This window comes from Lutra lutra, chromosome 8 (assembly GCF_902655055.1).
Source record: "Lutra lutra chromosome 8, mLutLut1.2, whole genome shotgun sequence".
In the NCBI taxonomy this organism is placed as follows: domain Eukaryota; kingdom Metazoa; phylum Chordata; class Mammalia; order Carnivora; family Mustelidae; genus Lutra; species Lutra lutra.
In genome coordinates this window covers 51,191,561-51,209,200 of record NC_062285.1, presented here as the reverse complement: position 1 = coordinate 51,209,200, position 17,640 = coordinate 51,191,561, and the positions used below count along the sequence as shown (strand labels likewise).

Genomic DNA, 17,640 nt, shown 5'->3' with positions numbered 1-17,640 from the left:
ACCCTCAGTTTGTTCAAAAACTTTTTTTTTTTAAGATTTTAAAGTAATGTCGGCATCCAATGTGGGACTCACATTTACAACCCCAAGATTAAGAGTTGCATGCTCCAGTGACTGAGGCAGCCACGTGCCCCCATTCCTATCTGCATATAAACAAGTTTATAATTTTCCCATCTTAAACAAACAAATAAAAGCAACCATATCCTGCTTTGATCCCATGTCTCCTGCCAGTACTGCCCATAATCAAACTTCCTGGAGTGCCTGGTTGGCTCCATAGGTAGAGCATGTGACCCTTGATCTCAGGATTGTGAGTTTAAGCCCCATGTTTGGTGTGGAGATTAAAAAAAAATAAAAACAAAACCAAAATTTATTGAAAGAGCAGTTCCTATAGAGTCTTTATTTCCTTACCTCTCCTTCCTTTTCTTATTTTTGTATTTTGTATTTTTATTTTTTCTTAAGACTTTATTTGACAGAGAAACAGTGAGAGAGGGAGCACAAGCAGGGGGAAGTGGGATAGGAGAAGCAGGCTCCCTGCTGAGCAGGAAGCCCTATTCGGGACTTCTTCCCAATCAGGACCTGAGCAAAAGGCGGACGTTTAATGACTGAGCCACCCAGGCACTCTGTATTTTTTATTTTTGACTGTGGTAAAATATACATAACATAAAATTTACCATCTTACCTATATTTTTTTAAAGATTTATTTATTTGTCAAAGGGAGAGAGCACAAACAGGCAGAGTGGCAGACAGAGGCAGAGAGAGAAGCAGGCTCCCTGTGGAGAAAGGATCCCAGGACCCGGGGATCATGACCTGAGCCCAAGGCAGCCACTTAGCCAACTGAGCCACGCAGGTGTCCCTCTTACCTATTTTTTAATTGTACAGTATGTAATAGTAATTTATTACACTGTTGTGCAACCAGTCTTTAGAATTCTTTTCATCTTGCAGAACTGAAAGTCCGTACCCATTAAACAGTTTCCCATTCTTGGGGTGCCTGGGTGGCTCAGTCGTAAGCGTTTGCCTTCTGCTCAGGTCATGATCCCAGGGTCCTGGGATCGAGCCCTGCATCAGGCTCCCTGCTTGGCGGGAAGCCTGCTTCTCTCTCTCCCACTCCCCCTGCTTGTGTTCCCTCTCTTGCTTTGTCTCTCTCTGTCAAATGAATAAATAAAACCTTTAAAAAAAAAACCAAACAACAATTTCCCATTTTTTCCTCTTTCCAGACCTTGGCAACCATTGTTCTACTTTATGTCTCTATGAATTCTCTTAAGACTCTTGTACAAGTTGGGGGCACCTGGGTGGCTCAGTGGGTTAAAGCCTCTGCCTTCAGCTCAGGTCATGATCCCAGTGTCCTGGGATCGAGCCCCACATCGGGCTCTCTGCTCTGCAGGGAGCCTGCTTCCACCTCTCTATCTGTCTGCCTCTCTGCCTACTTGTGATTTCTGTCTGTCAAATAAATAAATAAAATCTTAAAAAAAAAAAAGACTCTTGTACAAGTTGGAAACACACAGTATTTATCTTTTTGTGATTGGCTTACTTCACTTAACATAATATCCTCAAGGTTCATCCATGTTGAAACATATGTCGGAATTTCTTTGCTTTTTAAGATTGAATAATATTTCATCAAATATATAAAAGAATGTGTTGTGGTTCAACCATTTACCCATTCAACCCAAGTGAGGGACACTTGGTTGCTTCCATCTTTTGGCCATTATGGATAATGTATGTGAACATGGGTGTACAAAGATCTTTTCAAGACTCTGGTTTCAATTTTCTTGGGTATATTACCAGAAGTGGAGTTGCTGGATCATATGGTTATCCTATTTTTAATTTTGTGAGGAATCACCATGTTGTTTTCCATAGCAGTTTTACTGTTTTCATTCCCACCAACAGTACACAAGGGTTCTGAGTTCTACTTTTTTTGCCAATACCTACTTCCTGTTTTTTTGATAGTAGCCATCCTAACGGGTGTAAGATGGTACCTTAATGTGTTGTTGCTGTTGTTATTTTGTGAGCCCTGTAATCATTGTGGGCTTGAACTCAGGACCTGGATATCAAGAGCCTGGATGTCAAGGGTCACGTGCTTTAGTGACAAGCCAGCCAGATGCTGCTTGTAATAGTTTTGATTTGCATTTCTTTAATGGTTAGTGATATTGATATTGAACATCTTGTCATGTGCTCGTTGGTTGTTTGTATATCTTCTTTGGATAAATGCCTGAATCTTTTGCCTGTTTTTTTAATGGGATTGTTTATTTTTTTGTTGATGTGTTGTAGTTTGATTATTAACTGCTTATTAGATAATGTAATTTGCAAGTATTTTCTCTTATTCTGTAAGCTGCCTTTTGAGTCTGCTGATTGTGTCCTTTGAAGCACAGAAGTTTTTAATTTTGATATAGTCCAACTGATCTGTTTTTTCTTTTGTTCTTTAGTTCTGTTTGGTTTTTTGTGCTTTGGGCAAGAGATTGCCTAATCCAATCTCATGAGGCTTTTCTCCTATGTTTCCTTCTTCTCTGCCTCCTCCTTCTTTTTTAAAGATTTACTTGAGAGAGAGAAAGAGAGAGCATGAGCAGGGGGAGGGTCAGAGGGAGCAACAGGCTCCCCACTGAGCAGGGAGCCAGACAGGGGTCTGGGTCCCAGGACTCTGAGATCATGACCTGAGCTGAAGGCAGATGCTTAACCAGCTGAGCCATCCAGGTGCCCCTCCTACGTTTTCTTCTAAGAGTTTTATAATTTTAACTCTTGTGTTTAGGTATTTGATCTGTTTTGAGTTAACTTTATATATAGTATTAAGTAATGGTCCACCTTCATTTTTTTTGCAGGTGGATATTCTATTTTTCCGATGTCATTTATTGACAAGACCGTCCATTTCACATTGAATGGTCTTGACACTCTTGTTGAAATCATTTGACCATAGATTCAATAGTTTCTTTTTTTTCTTTCTTTCCTTCCTTCCTTCCTTTTTTAAGATTTTATTTATTTATTTGTCAGAGAGAAAGAACTCAAAAGCGGGGAGCGGGGAGTGGCAGAGGGAGAAGCAGGCTCCCTGCTGAGAAAGGAGCTTAATGTGGGACTCAGTCCCAGGACCCTAGGATCATGACCTGAGCCAAAGGCAGATGCTTAATGGACTGAGCTACACAGGCATCCCGTGGTTTTTCAATTTTAGATGTATGTTGCCTTTCTGCTGTAGAAGATAAAGATTTGATTTTTTGTTAATGTTGTTAGAAGCCTGCCTTTTCCTCTCTCTTACAAGAGTTTTAGGATCTTTATCCCAGTGTTAAAAAAATTTCACGATAATGAACCTTTTGTGGGTCTTATTTATTTAGAGTTGTATACCAATTTCAACCTGGAAATACATATCCTTTGGTTGTAGTGTTTTTGTTGTAATTTATTCCCTTTATTTTTCTCTATGTGTTCTTTTTGAAGTCCTGTTTTTGTTTTGTTTTTATATGGAATAACATTTAAAAAATTTTTTTAACTAATCTCAACACATAATATGGGGCTTACTCTCACGACCCCAAGATCAAGAGTCCCATGTTCTATCAACTGAGCCAGCCAGGTGCCCCTGAAGCCCTGTTTTGTTTTTTTTTTTTTTTTTTTTTTTTTTAAGATTTTATTTATTTATTTGACAGAGAGAGATCACAAGTAGACGGAGAGGCAGGCAGAGAGAGAGAGAGAGAGAGGGAAGCAGGCACCCTGCCGAGCAGAGAGCCCGATGCGGGACTTGATCCCAGGACCCTGAGATCATGACCCGAGCCGAAGGCAGCGGCCCAATCCACTGAGCCACCCAGGCGCCCCGAAGCCCTGTTTTTTTATAGGACTTTCCACATCAGTATTTTTCTTCTATTTTCTTTAATATTTTCCCCCCTTTTTTTTTTTTTAAAGATTTTATTTATTTATTTGTCATAGAGAGAGAAGCGAGAGTGAGCACAGGCAGACAGAGTGGCAGGCAGAGGCAGAGGGAGAAGCAGGCTCGCTGCCAAGCAGGGAGCCCGATGTGGGACTCGATCCCAGGACGCTGGGATCATGACCTGAGCCGAAGGCAGCTGCTTAACCAACTGAGCCACCCAGGCGTCCCAATATTTTCCCTTTTCTTAAAAGTTTTATTTTCTGTGATATTTCCTCTATCTTCTGTTTATTTTCTAGCCCTTCTATAGATTTTTTTGATGTCTGCTATCATATTGTTAATTTCTTTTTCTTTTTTTTAAGAATTTTTATTTATTTATTTGACAGAGATCTCAAGTAGGCAGAGAGGCAGGCAGAGAGAGAGGGGGGAAGCAGGTTCTCCCTGAACAGAGAGCCCAATGCGGGGCTGGATCCTGGGACCCTGAGATCATGAGCTGAGCTGCCCTTTGAGCCACCCAGGCGCTCCCATATCGTTAATTTCTAAGAGCTTTTTTTTTTTTTTTTAAATCTCTGTATGTTCCTTTTTTTTTTTTTTTTTTAAGATTATTTATTTATTTATTTGACAGAGATCACAAGTAGGCAGAGAGGCAGGCAGAGAGAGAGAGGAGGAAGTAGGCTCCCTGCCAAGCAGAGAGCCTGATTCGGGGCTCGATCCCAGGACCCTGGAATCATGACCTGAGCCGAAGGCAGAGGCTTTAACCCACTGAGCCACCCAGGTGCCCTGAGTATGTTTCTTTTTTTGTTGACTTTTATTTTTGCTTCATAGATAAAATATTTTTGTTTAAATCTCTTGAGACTATTCATTAAGTTTTCCTCTTTTGTTCTATTTCTTTTGAGTTTCTTTTTTGTTTTTGTCTTTGACTTCAGAGGTTGTCTTTAAATGTCTAAAGATTTTGTCTGTTTAAGTGAAAGACATTAAAAGACCAGATGGAAATGCTGTTGTCATGGGAAAAGCTTACCAAATTGTGGACTTCACTTTAGGTGATAAAAGTTGTTGCATAGGAAGGGGCCTGAATATCATCGTTTATGGAGTTTTTCTATTGTGGTAGTCAGTTTTCCTAGAGAGAAATACTCCAATCTCCTAAGAGGGGTGGGGTTGGAGAAATGGCTGAGAATATTGCTTAATCCTCATGATTTCACTTTAGTATTTATTCCCACCCAGCTCTGCTTGGTGGCTAGGAAACCAGAGTCCCTCTGGTTCAACCTCCCCAAAGAATAAACTGGTTTTCCTCTGGAGGGGAGGTAGAAGTGGGGTAGTGGTAGCCTGACTGTGTGGCTAACGCTTGTCTTTTTAGGTGCTTGGTGCCTCTAATTTTTTTTTTTTAATTTTATTTATTTATTTGAGAGAGAGAGAGTGTGAGAGTGGAGAGGTCAGAGGAAGAGCAGACTCCCTGCCGAGCAGGGAGCCCGATGTGGGACTCGATTCCAGGACTCCAGGATCATGACCCAAGCTGAAAGCAGCTGCTCAACCAACTGAGCCACCTAGGTGCCCCGGTGCCTCTAATTTTTGAGTGTCTCTGGAATTTTACAGAATTACCTTTCTCCTAGTTTGCTGCCTATTAGGTTTTAGTTTTCTTTGCTCTTCTAAGTTATATATCACTTACCCATCTGGTGTCCAGGTTCTAAAATGTTGTTGAGATCTGTTACCTGTTTTCTATATCCTCTGAAATCTACGTCTTTTGAAATTTATTTATTTATTTAAATTAAAGTTTTCATTTATTTTTTAGTAATCTTTACACCCAGCATGGGCCTTGAACTCACAACTCTGAGATAAAGAGTCGCATGCTTTTCAGATGCCAGGCACCTATGTCTTTTTTAAACCTTTATCATAATTTTAGTGGGATTCGAGAGGCTATAGAGATAATTACATATATTCAATTCAGAATCTCCTATTCATGCTTCATCCCCCTCCAGTCTGGTTTTTGCCTCTTTTGTCCTACTAAAATAGGTCATCATAGTAATCAGGTTCTCCCCCGCCCCAGTTTTACTGAGATATAATTGACATATAACATTCTGTAAGTTTAATGTATAAAATATGCCGATTTGCTACAGATCTGTATTGCAAAAGGTTTGCCACACTAAGGTGGTTAATATATCCTTCACCTCACCTAATTACCTTTTTGTTGTTATTATTGCTGTGAGCACATGAAAACACTACTGTCCTAGCAGCTTTGAAATATACAGTACAGTAGTGTTAAACTATAATCACCATGCTGTACATTAGATCCCTAGAACTTACTCATCTTATAGCTGAAATTTGTACCCTTTGACAATATCTCCCTATTTGCCCACCCCTCAACCATTGGCAACCACCCTTCTCCTCTCTGCTCCTCTCTTTGATGTTTTTTAGATTCCACATAAACTGAGATCATATAGTATTTGTCTTTCTGTTTGACTTATTTCACTTAACATAATGCCATTTAATTCCATCGGTGTTGTCACAAATCAAGTTACTTTTTTTTTTTTTAATTTTTATTCATTTGACAGAGAGAGAGAGAGAGATCACAAGTAGGCAGAAAGGCAGGCAGAGAGAGAGGGAAGCAGGCTCACCGCTGAGCAGAGAGCCCGATGCGGGGCTCGTTCCCAGGACCCTGAGATCATGACCTGAGCCGAAGTCAGAGGCTTAACCCACTGAGCCACCCAGGTGCCCCTCAAGTTACATTTTTATGGCTGAATAATATTCCTTTGTGTATATATACAACATTTTCTTTATTCCTCCATCAGTGGATGCTTAGATTGTTTCCACATGTTGACTATTGTGAATAATGTTTCAGTGAACATGGGACTCCAGCTATCTCTTTGAGAAAGTGAGTGATCACCTTTGGATATATACCCGGAAGTGGGATTGCTAGATCTAATGGATTTCTTTTTCTTTTTTTTTTTTTTTTAGGATTTTATTTATTTGTGTGTGTGTGAGAGAGAGAGAGCACACTCACACATGAACAGGAGGAGGGGCAGAGGGAGAAGGAAAGGGAAAGACTCTCAAGCAGACTTCACACTGAGTGTGGAGTCCGATGGGGTGCTTGATCTCACAACCCTGAGTTCATGAACTAAGCTGAAACTAAGAGTCAGAGGCTCAATGCACCGAGCCACCCACATACCCCATGCATTTCTATTTTTAATTTTCTTTCTTTTTTCTAATTTTTATTTTTTTAAAGATTTTATTTATTTATTTATCAGAGAGAGAGCACAGGCAGGGAGAGGGGAAAGCAAGGTCCCTGCTGAGCAAGAAGCCTGATACAGGACTCCATCCCAGGACTCTGGGATCATGACTTGAGCCAGAGGCAGACATTTAACTGACTGAGCCACCCAGGCATCCCTATTTTTAATTTTCTAGGGAATCTCCTTACTGTTTTTCATAATGGCTGTACCAATTTACATTCCTACCAGTGGTGCACCAGAGTTCCTTTTTCTCCACATCCTTGCTAGCATTTTTTAAAAAATATTTCATTTATTTATTTGAGAGAGAGAGAGAGAAAGTGAGAGAGAGCATGAGAGGGGAGAACGTCAGAAGGAGAAGCAGACTCCCCGTGGAACTGGGAGCCGGACTCGGGACTCGATCCAGGGACTCTGGGATCATGACCCGAGCCTAAGGCAGTCGCCCAACCAACTGAGCCACCCAGGCTCCCTCTTGCTAACATTTTTTTTTTTTTAAGATTTTATTTTTTTATTTGTCAGAGAGAGAGAGAGAGAGCGAGCACAGGCAGACAGAGTGGCAGGCAGAGGCAGAGGGAGAAGCAGGCTCCCCACAGAACAAGGAGCCCGATGTGGGACTCGATCCCAGGACGCTGGGATCATGACCTGAGCCGAAGGCAGCTGCTTAACCAACTGAGCCACCCGGGCGTCCCTTGCTAGCATTTTTTATCTCTTGATTTTATGATAGTCATTCCAGCAGGTATGAGATGATATCTTGTAGTGGTTTTGATTTTATGTTTCCCTAAGGATTAGTAACATTGAGCACATGTAGCTGTTGGCCATTTATATGTATTCTTTGGAAAAGTGTCTATTCAAGTTTTCTGCCCATTTTTTAAATTGGATTTTTTTTTTGCTCTTGATTTGTATGAGTTCCTTATACATTTTGTATGTCAACTCCTTATCAGCTATATAGTTTGCAAATATTTCTTTCATTCAGTAGATTGCCTTTTCATTTGTTGATGGTTTCCTTCTATGTGTAAAAGCTTTTTATTTTAGTGTAGTCCCAACTGTTTATTTTTGCTTTTGTTTTCCTTGCTGCAGAAGATATATACATACATACACACACACACACATATATATGTGTGTGTGTATATATATATATATATATATTTTAATGATGCTAAGGCTGATATCAAAGAAATTACTGTCCGTGTTTTCTTCTAAGAGTTTTATGGTTTCGGGCGCCTGGGTGGCTCAGTGGGTTAAAGCCTCTGCCTTCGGCTCAGGTCATGGTCCCAGGGTCCTGGGATCGAGGCCCACATCGGGCTCTCTGCTCAGTGGGGAGCCTGCTTCCTCCTCTCTCTCTCTGACTGCCTCACTGCCTACTTGTGATCTCTCTCTCTGTCAAATAAATAAAAAAAATCTTTAAAAAAAAAAAAAGAGTTTTATGGTTTCATGTCTCGCACTTAGATCTTTAATCCATTTTGAATTTATTTTTGCTTTTTTTTTTAAATATATATATTTTTTAAAGATTTTATTTATTGATTTGACAGAGAGAGAGAGAGAGACCACAAGCAGGCAGAGCGGTAGGCAGAGAAAGTAGGGGAAGGAGGCTCCCTACGGATCAGAGAGCCCGATGCGGGTCTCGATCCCAGGACCCTGAGATCATGACCTGAGCCGAAGGCAGAGGCTTAATCCACTGAGCCACCCAGGCGCCCCTGTTTTTTTTTTTTTTTTTTTTAAGATTTATTTTATTTATTTATTTGACAGACAGAGATCACAAGTCGGCGAGAGGCAGGCAGAGAGAGAGGAGGAAGCAGGCTCCCAGCAGAGCAGAGAGCCCGATGTGGGGCTCGATCCCAGGACCCTGGAATCATGACCTGAGCTGAAGTGGCTCAATCCACTGAGCCATCCAGGTGCCCCCTGTTTTGTTTTGTTTTAAAGATTTTATTTAGGGTTGCCTGGGTGGCTCAGTGGGTTAAGCCTCTGCCTTCAGCTCAGGTCATGATCTCAGGGTCCTGAGATGGAGCCTCGCATTGGGCTCCCTGCTTGACAGGAAACCTGCTTCTCCCTCTCCCACTGTCCCTGCTTGTGTTCTCTCTCGCTGTATTTCTCTCTGTCAAATAAATAAAATCCTTTAAAAAAAAAAAGATCTTATTTATTTATTTGTCTGAGAGAGAGCACAAGCAGGGGAAGCAGCAGGCAGAGGGAGAAGCGGGTTCCCCTCTGAGCAAGGACCCTGATGTGGGATTGGATCCCAGGATCCTGGGATCATGACCTGAGCCAAAGGCAGATGCTTAACCAATTGAGCCACTCAGGTGTCCCTTGAATTCATTTTTGTGTATGGGTTTAAGAAAGTGATCCAGTTTCATTTTTTTGCGTGTAGCTGTCCATTTTTTCCAGCACCATTTATTGAAGAGACTGTCTTTCCCCTGTTGTATAATCTTGCCTTTTTTGTCATAGATTAATTGACCATATAAGCATGGGCTTATTTCTGGTCTCTCTTTGCTGTTCCACTGATCTGTGTGTCTATTTTGTGCCAGTACCAAACTGTTTTTGTTACTATAGTTACGTATGTATGTATTTATGATGACTATAGCTTTTTAAATAGTTTGAAATCAGGAGGTGTGATGCCTTTAGCTTTGTTCTTAAGATTATTTTGACTATTTGGGATCTTTTGTGGTTTCACATGAATTTTAGAATTGTTTTTTTCTGTTTCTGTGAAAAGTGCCATTGGAATTTTGATAAGGATTGCACTGAATCTATAGATGGCTTTTGATGCAGATTTCAACATTCTTAATTCTTCTGATCTATAAACAGGCATATCTTTCCACTTGTGTCTCCTTCAGTTTCTTTCAACAGTGTTTTGTAGTTTTCAATGTACAGATCTTTCACCTTCTTCTTTATCTTATTTTTACCTATTTTATTGGTTTTGATGTTTTTGTTAATGGAATTGTTTTTCTTTTTTTTTTTAGATAGTATATAGAAATGCAACTGATTTTTTAATGTTGATTTGATTAATTGTTGATTAAATGTTGATTAATGCTGAAACATTACTGAATTCATTAGGTCTCACTTGGTGGAGATTTATGATTTTTTATATATAAGATATGTTATCAGCAAACAGTTACATGCCTTCCTTTCTGATCTGGCTGCCTGTATTTCCTTTTTTTGTGGGGGGATTGCTATTTTTTATGACAAATATTCCACATTCATGATCCTCTCCAGTCAGAAGTTGTGTTTTGTTTTTTTTTTTTAAGTTGTATTTATTTAAGTAATCTCTGCATCCCACATGGGGCTGGAGCTCAAGACCCTGAGATCAAGAGTCGTGTGCTCCTCTGACTGAGTCAGGCAGGCATCCCAGTCAGAACTTCTGTGAAACCATGCTCTCAGCTGTGGCCAGAGAATGAAGTCATCTGACTGACCCATCCTGCAAATGATGCCATGGATAGTGTAGGTTGTAAACTGGCCGTTGAATCTCCCGGTCACCTTGCCAGCCTTGGCCATGTTCTTCTGAATGGACATGTGGTCCTTGGCACTGATGATGTGGTTGCTGGAGGAGCACTTTCGAGACATGTACAGTTCCATGAATTTGCTGGCATCATTCTGCATGTTGAGGGTATGCCTGCTGCCACCCTGGATACCTTTCTTTTTCTAGCCTACTTGCTGTGGCTAGGACTTCTAGTACTATGTTGAATATGAGCAGTCAGAATGGGCACCCTTGTCTTGTTCCTGATCTTTGAGGGAAAGCTTTGAGTATACTAGCTATGGGCTTTTCATATATGGCTTTTATTATGTTGAGTTATGTTCGTTCTATATCCAATTTGTTGAGCATTTTTATCATGAAAGGATGTTGAATCTTGTCAGTTGCTTCTTCTGTGTCAAGATGATTGTATGATTTTTGTCTTTCATTCTGTTAACGTGGTATATTACATTTATTGCTTTTCTGTATGTTGAAACATCCTTTCATCCTAGGAGTAATTCTGACTTGATCATGGCATATGGACTTTTTAACGTGCTGTTGAATTTATTTTGCTACTATTTTGTTGAGAATTTTTGTGTCTTTATTCATCAGAGATTTTGTTCTGCTGTTTTCTCATAGTGTCCTTGTCCAGCTTTGATATCTGTGTAATGCTGGCCTCACAAAATGAGTTTGGGAATGTTACCTCCTCTTCAGTTTTTGGAAGAGTTGAGAAGAACTCATGTTAACTCTTCTTTCAGTGTTTGGTAGAATTCTCCCGTGGAGCTGTGTGGTCCTGGGCTTTTCTTTATTGGGAGGTGTTTGATTACTAATTCAATCTCCTCAGTTGTTACTGGTCTGTTCAGATTTTCTGTGTATTTTGTTTGTCTCTGTTTATGAGTAGGACTTGGTAGGTTATATGTTACTAGGAATTTATCTATTTCTTCTAGGTTATAGAATTCTAGGTTTATCTGTTTCTTTAGGTTATAGAATTTGGTGGCATATCATTGTTCATGGCAATCTCTTTTTTTTTTTTTTTTCTCTGGCCGGTCGCGCCTGTGGGACCAGCCCGCAGCGCGCCGTGGCCGCCGTTCATGGCAATCTCTTAAGAGCTTTTGTATTTCTGTGGTATCAGTTGTAATGTCTCTTTTATGTATAATTTTGAGTTCTCTTTTTCTTGATAAGTCTAGCTAATGTGTTGTCAATTTTGTTTATCTTTTCAAAAAACCAGCACTTGTTTGTCTATTCTCTATTTTATTTATTTCTGCTCTGATTTTTGTTCTCATTTTTTCTGTTAAGTTTGGGCGTAACATATTCTTTCTCTAACTCCTTGAGGTTTGGGGGGATTTTTTTTTTCTTTATGTGGGCATTTATTGCTATAAACGTCCCTCTTTGCATTGTTTTTGCTGCATATCATGAATTTTGGTATGTTGCATTACCATTTATGTTTGCTTCAAGACTTTAAAAATTTCATCTTTGACTCATTAGGTTGTTCAGGAGTATACTGTTTAATTTCCACATATTTGTTAATTTTCTGATTTTCTTCCTGTTACTGATTTCTAGTTTCATACCATTTTGGCCAGAAAAGAATACTTGGTATGATTTTAGTTTTTTTTTTGTTTTTTTTTTAAATTTTTTTATTTTTTCAGTGATTTCAGTATTTTTGAATTTGTCAGGATGCGTTTCATCATTTAATACATACTCTATCCTGGAGAATGTTCCATGTAGACTTGAAAAGAATGTGTATGCTGCTCTTGGATGGAATGTCCTATATATGTCTGTTAGGGCCATTTGGTCTTTTTCAAGCTGATAATACTTGATTTTGATTACGTACAAAACCTATCCTTTTACCCTCTTACTGACATTTTATTTTTTATATTACAGTTTGCATCTTTTTATGTTGTGTATCCATTGACAAATTATTGTAGTTATAGCTATTTTTAGTACTTTTTTCTTTTTTAAGTGGGCTCCAGGGGCACCTGGGTGGCTTAGTGGGTTAAGGCCACTGCCTTCGGCTCAGGTCATGATCCGGGGGTCCTGGGATCAAGCCCCACATCGGGCTCTCTGCTCTGTGGGGAGCCTACTTCCCCCTCACTCTCACTGCCTGCCTCTTTGCCTACTTGTGATCTCTATCAAATAAATAAATAAAATCTTTAAAAAAATAAATAAATAAATAAAGTGGGCTCCACACCCAACGTGGGGCTTGAACTCAGGACCCTAAGATCAAGAGTCACCATGCTCTATCAACTGACCCAGCTAGGTGCCCCGGTATTTTTGTTCCTTAAACTTTATGCTAGAGTTAAGTGATTAACACGGCTATATTGCACTATTAGAATATTCTGAATCTGATTATATGTTTAGCTTTACCAGTGTGACATGTATTTTCATATTTTCATGTTGTCAGATAGCATCCTTTCATTTTAGCTCAGTGAACTCCTTTTAGCATTTCTTACAAGTTAGGTTGAGTGGTGATGAATTTTCTTAGTTTTTCTTTGTTAGGGAAAGTGTTTCTCACCTTCATTTCTGAAGAACAAACTTTCTGGGTAAATTATTCTTGGTTGGGATTTTTCTTTTTCTTTCATCATTTTGAATATATTATTCTATCATCTCCTGCCCTGCAAGGTTTCTGCTCAAATGTCCACAATTGCCTGATGGAGGTTTTCTTGTATAAGAGAATTTTTTTCCTTGTTGATTTTTAAATTTAATTAATTGATTTGAAAATTTTATTTACTTAAGGGGTGCCTGTGTGGTTCAGTCTGTTGGGGTATCTGACTTCAGCTCAGGTCATGATCCCAGGGTTCTGGGATTGAGCCCTGCATTGGGCTCCTTGCTTAGTGGGAGCCTCCTTCTCCCTCTCCCTCTACCTGCTGCTCCCCCTGCTTGTGTTCTCTCTCTCTCTCAAATAGGTGGATAAAATATTTTTTAAAAGAACCATAAATAAAATTTTACTTATTTAAGTAACCTCTACACCCAAAGTGGGGCTCAACCATGACCCTGAGATCAAAGTTGCACACTCTTCCATTGAGCCAGCCAGTCATTCCTTCTTGTTGATTTTTAAAATTCTCTCTTTACAGCATGCCTTGCCAGTGCATTCTGTGAAGTATGTAATTCTTGATTTCAAGGTCATAAGTTCATACTGGACAGTGGGATAGAGTTTACTTAAAAAAATTAAATTCTCAGGGCGCCTGGGTGGCTCAGTGGGTTAAAGCCTCTGCCTTCAGTTCAGGTCCATGATCCCAAGGTCCTGGGATCGGGCCCCACATCGGGCTCTCTGCTCAGTGGGGAGCCTGCTTCCCCCTCTTTCTCTGCCTGCCTCTTTGCCTACTTGTGATCTCTGTCTGTCAAATAAATAAATAAAATCTTTAAAATAAATAAATAAAAATTAAATTCTCTCTCTCTCTCTCTCTTTTTAAGTAGACTCAATGCCCAGTGTGGAGCCCCGCTCAGGGCTTGAACTCATGACCCTGAGGTCAAGACCTGAGATCAAGAGTTGGACGCTTAACTGACTGAGCCATCCAGGTGCCCCTTAAATTCTCTCTTTATTTTTGATTTTAGATAGTTTTATTATAATGTATCTTGGAGAACATTGTTTTGGATTGGAATTTTTGGGTGTGCTATTACTTTCATGAATTGGGTATCCAAAACACTTTCCAGGTTTGGGAAGTTCTCAACCATTATTCCTTTGAATAAACTTTCTACCACTTCTCTTCTCCTTCTGGGACTCTAGGGATGCAGAAATTGTTTCTTTTAATGTGTCCCATAAGTTCCATAAGATAAGCTTTCTTCTTTCCTTTTCATTCTCTTTTTCCCTTTTTCCCTTCTGACTGGGTAATTTCAAATGGTTACTCTTCAGGCTCACTGATTCTTTTGTTTGATCTAATCCATAAGGTACTTTTAAATTGCCAAATCCAACAAGGTTTTGTTTTGGTTTTGGTTTTGGTTTAGTTTTCATCTTACATAATGTCTTAGCATCATTCGCTAGGGTTGACTATTCTCCATTTCTTGAAATATTCTCCTTGTTCGTCTCCGGTTACACAACTCCGGTTACACAGTCTTGCCCTTTTGACCCTTCTCTTTTGGTCTCTTTGTCAGCTACTTTATTCAGTTTCTGATTAAAGTTCTTTAGGTCTTCTTACTTTACCTTCTAAATATACTTTCTTCCTAAATTTTAGTTATTACTATGCTAACAGATTTACACGTTATAATTGCTAGGCCAGACCTCTCCTCTGTGTATCCAACTGCCTACTTGATATTTTTTCCTGGAAATCTCACAGGTTATTCAAGGTTTTGTTTTTATTTGTTTGGTTGTTTTTGTTTTGTTTTGTTTTGTTTAATAAGTTCTAGGCCCATTGTGGAGCTTGAATCCATGATTCTGAGATCAAGAGTCAAATGTTCTATGACTGAGCCAGCCAGGTGCCTCTCAAATTTAACATATTCAAAATTTTGGGATGCCTGGGTGGCTTAGTTGGTTAAGCAGCTGCCTTCAGCTCAGGTCATGATCCCAGCATCCTGGGATCGAGTCCCACATCGGGCTCCTTGCTCTGTAGGGAGCCTGCTTCTCCCTCTGCCTGCCATTCTGTCTGCCTGTGCTCGCTCTCTCTCCCTCTCTCTCTCTGATAAATAAATAAAATCTTTAAAAAAAAAATTTAATGCTTGCTTAGTAGTCCCCTAATCTCTACGATGTCGTTAATGATATCGCCGTCCATCCAGTTACTCAAGCTAGACACTGTCCTTGCCTACGTCCAATCAATAAACTAGTCCTGTTGATTCTTATAAGCTAAATCTCAGATCTTTCCACCCTTTTTTTTTTTTTTTTTTTTATCTTTACTGCCATCTCTCCAGTTATAGACTGCATTGTGTCTTGTTTGGGTATTATAGTGACTGCCTAATTGATATTCCCATTCAACTCCTGCCTCACTCTAATTTGTTCTTCCCTTAGTAGACACAGTAATATTTTCAAAACATTGATCAGACCTTATAACTTCTTTCCTACATAAAATTATTCATTAACGGTCTAATGTGTTCAGAATGAAAACCAAACACTTCAACACAAGCTGGAATTTTCTGTGTCCCTCTCCCTCCTTTATTACACTCTAGCTTCACTGGCTTTCTGTTCCTTTTAGATCCATTTGAAAGTCCCACTTTGTGGGGCACGTGGCTGGCTCAGTTAAGCATCTGCCTTTGGCTCAGGTCATGATCCCAGGGTTCTGGGATCGAGCCCCTGCTTCCCTTCCTCTCTCTTTCTGCCTGCCTCTCTGCCTACTTGTGATCTCTGTCTGTCAAATAAACAAATAAAATCTTTAAATAAATAAATAAATAAAATCTTTTTTTTTTTTTTAAGATTTTATTTATTTATTTGACAGAGAGATCACAAGTAGGCAGAGAGTCAGGCAGAGAGAGAAGGGGAAGCAGGCTCCCTGCCGAGCAGAGAGCCCGATGCGGGGCTTGATCCCAGGACCCTGAGATCATGACCTGAGCGGAAGGCAGTGGCTTAATCCACTGAGCCACCCAGGCACCCCAAATAAATAAAATCTTTAAAAGTAAATAAATAGGGGCACCTGGGTGGCTCAGTGGGTTAAGCCGCTGCCTTCGGCTCAGGTCATGATCTCAGGGTCCTGGGATCGAGTCCCGCATCGGGCTCTCTGCTCGGCAGGGAGCCTGCTTCCCTTCCTCTCTCTGCCTGCCTCTCTGTCTACTTGTGATCTCTCTCTGTCGAATAAATAAATAAAATAAAAAAAAAAAAAAAGTAAATAAATAAATAAATAAATATCACCTTTTTGACCAGACTAACTAAAGTAGGTTACAGCTTTCTGTTTTGTCTTTCTAGCCCATTTATCATGATGGGTAATTATGCAATTGCTTTATGATTATTTGATTAATGTCTTTATCTCTGCTAAATGCTAAATTTCATTAGGACCAAGACTATCTCTGGTGTAGCTCAGGATTTTGTCCTTGGTACCTGTCCTTGTCTGGTACTCTAAAGGAGAATTCAGTATTTGTTGAATAAACAGATGTGAACTCTTTTTATATCTCAGGGACTATTATAAGAGCTTTACATGTATTTATTTTCATCTCCATAACAATTCTATTGCATAGGTCCTATTACTGTCCCCATTTTACAAGTAAGGTTAGGCAACTTATCCAGAGTCATACAGCTAGTACATGGTGACAGAATTAAATCTAAGTCTTTGTAATTATTGAGCCTGTGTTTCTTTATTTCTTTTTTAAGCCTGTGTTTTAACCACTTTCTGCTAGCTAATGGGATCTGTAATCAAGAAAGATACTTTTGAGAAAACATTTGGTAAACATTGATTCATTGCCTACTTAATTTCTAAATGAGTAGTAAATAATTGAATGCCTGTATAAAAACTGAATCTGGGGCGCCTGGGTGGCTCAGTGGGTTAAAGCCTCTCTGCCTTCCTGCTCAGGTCCATGATCCCAGGGTCCTAAGATCCAGCCCCTTATCAGGCTCTCTGCTCAGCAGGGAGCCTGCTTCCTCCTCTTTCTGCCTGCCTCTCTGCCTACTTGTGATTTCTGTCTGTCAAATAAATAAATAAAATCTTTAAAAAATAATAAAAAAATGAAAACTGAATCTGATTTTTCTTCATTTGTAAAATAAAGAAAATGATTTTTTTGTTGTTGTTAACCCAAGTTGAATTATTATTAAATCATTATTTTATTTTGTAATTATAAGATTTACAAACTGGGAGAGCCAGGTATGCTAACATTTTACCCCTCCCCCGCCTCATTTCAACTACCAAAGATAATACTTGCCTTGCCTTTAAAGAATGTTGGGGTTTGAGGGGTTTCAGTTTGAAACATTCCTCTTCCTCCAGTCCACATGAGAAATACGAAAGTTTGAGAGATAGAAATCAAAACAAAACATTTATTATTAATAAAACTAATAGCCAAGAAGGTAGCTTATATCTCAGGCCAGTGGATTTCTAATACTACCCCAGAATTGACAGATTTATCTACCTAGATATAGCAGTGATTTAAAAAAAGCAAATGGAAAGCTATGGACTTCCCTGTCTGGTGACTTACCCTTTTATTTTTTTTAATTTTTTTTTTAAAGATTTTATTTATTTGACAGACAGAGATCACAAGTAGGCAGAGAGGCAGGCAGAGAGAGAGGAGGAAACAGGCTCCCCGCT

At 39.5% G+C, this 17,640-nt stretch overlaps 1 protein-coding gene and 1 pseudogene across 5 annotated transcripts in view; one reads left to right on the top strand and one right to left on the bottom strand.

Annotated features, from left to right (window-relative positions):
* RBMS2 (RNA binding motif single stranded interacting protein 2) overlaps positions 1–17,640 on the top strand; it is a 94,307-nt gene that overhangs the window by 32,733 nt on the left and 43,934 nt on the right. The gene's annotated exons all lie outside the window — the stretch shown is intronic.
* LOC125107192 (40S ribosomal protein S21-like) lies at positions 10,332–11,318 on the bottom strand (annotated as a pseudogene).